Source organism: Ovis aries, chromosome 2 (genome assembly GCF_016772045.2).
Source record: "Ovis aries strain OAR_USU_Benz2616 breed Rambouillet chromosome 2, ARS-UI_Ramb_v3.0, whole genome shotgun sequence".
In the NCBI taxonomy this organism is placed as follows: domain Eukaryota; kingdom Metazoa; phylum Chordata; class Mammalia; order Artiodactyla; family Bovidae; genus Ovis; species Ovis aries.
The window spans coordinates 187963343-187968180 of record NC_056055.1 but is presented as its reverse complement, the minus strand read 5'-3'; the positions used below and the strand labels follow the sequence as shown (position 1 = coordinate 187968180).

Below are 4838 nucleotides of genomic sequence, written 5' to 3'. Positions count from 1 at the left end.
AGGGAAAAAAAAAAAACCACCTCAAGGACAAAATTTTAAATGACTCTGAAATATCTCATCAGATGGATAACCCGTGATTTTTCAATTCCCCATTTGTGGAGAGGTTTCTATTTTCTTATCATGACAAGTTATGTTCTAATTACATTTTTGCCCCAGGACTGGCCACAATGATAGACATAAGCACAAAATCCTGAGGGAAAGCAGAAACAGGGTGACTTTACTAGATGGAGAGACCCTGGAAAATTTTCCCCAAAGAGGTGATATGTTAGTTGGTCTTAATATGGATTAGCTAGGGGACAAAAATGAGAGGAAGAGTATTGTGAACAGAAGGAATAATATTTGAGAAAATACAAAGACTTAATAATTCTAATCTATTTTTCTCCTTTTAAATAATTATAATCTTTAAGGGAGTCTTTGTAAACATCCACCAGTAGCTACTCAGTTTATTCTTAAATTTGGATAATTGTTATAGTTGTTAAGAATGAATAAAATGGAGTTCATAATGGCACCAGAGCACAAAAATGGAACCAGGAGGCTACTGGGGAAGTGCGGTCCGTGCACATTTCCGCTTGTATGGAACGTGCACCATGAACTGGGCAAAACCACAAAAGCATTCTGAAAGATGGCTTACCCAACAAACTCTTGCATATTAGTAGCCGCAATGAGTGAGCGATTTCAGTTTCGCTTTTCACTTTCATACATTGGAGAAGGAAATGGCAACCCACTCCAGCATTCTTGCCTGGAGAATCCCAGGGACGGGGGAGCCTAGTGGGTTGCCATCTATGGTGTTGCACAGTCGGACACGACTGAAGTGACTTAGCAGCAGCAGCAGCAGCCGAAATGAACAGTCATGTATAGACAAGAATGGTTCCAGACCATCATCAGCATGAATCAGAATTCTAGAAATTTATGAAAACTTTCTCCTTTTTTCTTTAAAAATCCTTTGGTTTTCAATCTCCTCAGAGCACATTTGAGTTTCAACATGAATCTGGTCTCCTGAATTGCTGTTTCTAACCAATCCCCAAAAAATACTTTTGTTGCTTTATAGCATTGGTCTTATTTTTATGTCTACTTTAAAAAAAAAAAAAAAGCAAACCACCAACAGCAACCTCAAAGAACATTTCCACTCTCCTGATTTTGTAAATCAAGGTAAATTAGGTCCAAAGAGGTCATTTCTCTAGCCCCCATATTTGGTGTCAGTGCTGAGTGAATAAATTGTATTCCCAACTCCCAATCCACTTCTTTTTTTTTTCCAACATGTTGCTTTTACCTCCCCATGGTGAATCTTCCCAGTTTCTCCAAGTGTTCTTTCTCTATCCCTTTTGGATCTCAGTCAACTTTTCCCAGTTAGGCCCAGTAATGTTTCAAGTTACCAGTGTTCATTTGCAGGAAAAAAAAAAAAAAGAGCCCTTAGTATGTTTCACAGGTGTTCCACATAACATTCTTTAGTGAATTCTCACACCATCCTGAACCAGCATGTCATCCTCTCTCAACAGATGGGAAAACTGAGACTGAAGCACCAGGATCTTGCAAAATATCACAAAGATTGCTGTTGCGGTTGTTCATTCACTCAGTTGTTTCTGACTCTTTGCAGCCCGATGGACTGCAGCACTCCAGGCTTCCCTGTCCTCCACCATTTCCCTGAGTTTGCTCAAACTCATGTCCATTGAGTCAATGATGCTATCTAACCGTCTCATTCTCTGTCGCCCCCTTATCCTGCCCCGTCTTTCCCAGCACCAGGGTCTTTCCCAATGAGTTGGCTTTTCACATCAGGTGGCCAAAGTATTGGAGCTTCAGCTTCAGCATCAGTCTTTCCACTGAACATTCAAGGTTCATTTCCTTTAGGATGGACTGGTTGGATCTCCTTGCAGTCCAAGGGACTCTCGAAAGTCTTCTCCAGGAGCAGTGTGAAGAAGAGGCGAGGGCAACCCCTGGGTCAACTTAAAGCCCGCACGCCACTGCATCTGTGTCTAGCGCCTACGTCCCGCCACCGCAGCCACCACGCCTAGGAGAAAGGCTGAAGGGGAATAGACAAAGCCAAGGTGAAGGACGAACCACAGAGAAGATTTGCAAAGTTATCTGCTAAACCTGCTCCTCCAAAGCCAGAGCCCAAGCCTAAAAAGGCCCCTGCAAAGAAGGGAGAGAAGGTACCCAAAGGGAAAAAGGGGAAAGCGGATGCTGGCAAGGATGGGAATAACCCTGCAGAAAATGGATATGCCAAAACAGACCAGACACAGAAAGCTGAAGGTGCTGGAGATGTCAAGTGAAGTGTATGCATTTTTGATAACTGTGTACTTCTCGTGACTGTACAGTTTGAAATACTATTTTTTATCAAGTTTTATAAAAATGCAGAATTTTGTTTTACTTTTATTTTTTTAAGCTATGTTGTTAACACACAGAACACTTCATTGTTGTTTTTTGGGGGAAGGGCACATCACTAACAGAATGTCTCCGAAGCTGAATTGATGTGGGGGAAAAATACCTTTCCCATCTAGTTTTGAAAGACTTCCTCTTGGTTCCCAGGAAGGAAGGATTCCTTGATGTTGACACACATTAGCCACCTTGGCACAAACGCCTTGTGGTGTGGAAAAACTAAAATTTAGTTTCTATGTCCTCTTCTCCCTCTCCACCTCAGCACAGACTTGACTCCCCTAAACCCAGAGACCTGTTGGAACCTGAACCTTGTGCCCCCCCAAAATTGATGACCAGTATGTCAGGCAGTCTGGACTTTCTAGTGTCACCATTGAGATGGAGTCCTTCAAAAGAGCAGTGGTTCCTTTTTTTAGACTGTGGCTCCTCAGAGTGATACTTCTGCCTTTTTCATTTCCATTTCTTGAAAGTCAGGGTTGGCTTGTGAAAAGTTGTTAAACAACATGCTAAATGTGAATTGTCAACCCTCACTCTAAACTTTCCCTGTTCAGAGCATCACATGAAGATTTCATTGGTTTTATAGTGGCTTTCTGATTTTGGTAGTCCATTGAAAAAGGGAGTTGGAAAGTTGTATACTGTTAATGACTGTCTGCCCATGTCCTGCCTGAAATACCATGATTGCTTTTGAAAAGTATCGTTAATAAAGCTGGATACAGTTTGGAAAAGAAAAAAAAAAAGTCTTCTCCAACACCACAGTTCAAAAGCATCTATTCTTCAGTGCTCAGCCTTCTTTATGGTCCAGCTCTCATATACATACCTGACTACTGGAAAAGCCATAGCCTTGACTATATGGACTTTAGCTGGCAAAGCAATGTCTGCTTTTTAATACACTGTCCAGATTTGTGATAGTTTTTCTTCAAAGGAGCAAACATCTTTTAATTTCATGACTGCAATCACCATCCACAGTGATTTTGGAGCCCAAGAAAATTAAATCTGTCACAATTTCCATTGTTTCCCCATCTATTTGCCATGAAGTGATGGGGCAAGATGCCATGATCTTCATTTTTTGAATGTTGAGGTTGAGTTTTAGGCCAGCTTTTCACTCTTCTCTTTCACCTTTATCAAGAGCCTCTGGTTCCTCTTCACTTTCTGCCATAAGGGTGGTGTCATCTGCATAACTGAGATTATTGATATTTCTCCCTGCAATTTTGCATGATATACTCTGCATAGAAGTTAAATAAGCAGGATGTCAATATACAACCTTGATGTATTCATTTCCCAATTTTGAACCAGTCTGTTGTTCCATGTCCAGTTCTAACTGTTGCTTCTTGACCTGCATATAGGTTTTTCAGGAGGCAGGAAGGAAGGAAGGAAGGAAGGAACGTAGCTGAGTCATGTCCGACCCTTTGAGACCCAGTGGACTGTAGCCTACCAGGCTCCTCTGTCCATGGCTTTTCCAGGCAATAGTACTGGAGTGGATTGCCATTTCCTTCTCCAGTGATCTTCCCGACCCAGGGATCGAACCCAGGTCTCCCACATTGTAGACAGATGCTTTACCGTCTTAGCCACCAGGGAGGTGGTCTGGTATTCCCATCTCTTTAAGAATCTCCCACAGTTTGTTGTGTTTCACACAGTCAAAGGCTTTAGCATAGTCAATGAAACAGTAGATGGTTTTCTGGAATTCTCTTGCCTTTTCTATGATCCAATGAATGCTGCCAGTTTGATCTCTGGTTCCTGTGCCTTTTCCAAGTCCAGCTTGAACATCTGGAATTTCTCAGTTCACATACTGTTGAAGCCTATATTGAAGGAGTTGGAGCATTACCTTGCAAGTAAGTGAAATGAGTGAATTGTGCAGTAGTTTGAACATCCTTTGTCCATGTCCTTCTTCGGAACTGAAATGAAAACTGACCTTTTCCAGTTGTGGCCACTGCTGAGTTTTTCAAATTTGCTGGCATGTTGAGTGCAGCACTTTCACAGCATCATCTTTTAGGATTTGAAGTAACTTGGCTGGAATTTCATCATATAGCTTTGTTCAGTAGCTTCGTTCATAGTGATGGTTCTTAAGACCCACTTGACTTCACATTCCAGGATATCTGGCCCTAGAGTGATCACACCATCCTGGTTATCTGGGTCATTAAGATCTTTTCTGTATAGCTCTTCTGTGTATTCTTGCCAGCTCTTCTTAAAGTCTTTTCCTTCTGTTAGGTCTATACCATGTCTGATCTTTATTGTGCCTCTCTTTGTATGAAATTTGAAGTCCAGTGGTATTTTATTACAGTTCTTCCTCAAAACTAGGGAAACAGAGACTCTTGGAGGGCACAAATAATACTTTGTGTGCACCAGGACCCAGGAGAAAGTAGTGACCGCATAAAAGACTGAGTCAGACTTGCCTGTGAGTGTTCTCAAGTCTCCAGCGGAGGTGTGGGTTGACAGCGACCAGCCACAGGGTCAGGGACACTGACTGCAGC

General features: G+C 42.0%; 1 pseudogene; it reads left to right on the top strand.

Annotated features, from left to right (window-relative positions):
* Positions 1–521: 521 nt before the first annotated feature.
* On the top strand, positions 522–3082 carry LOC114113142 (non-histone chromosomal protein HMG-17-like; annotated as a pseudogene).
* The last annotated feature ends 1756 nt before the right edge of the window (positions 3083–4838 follow it).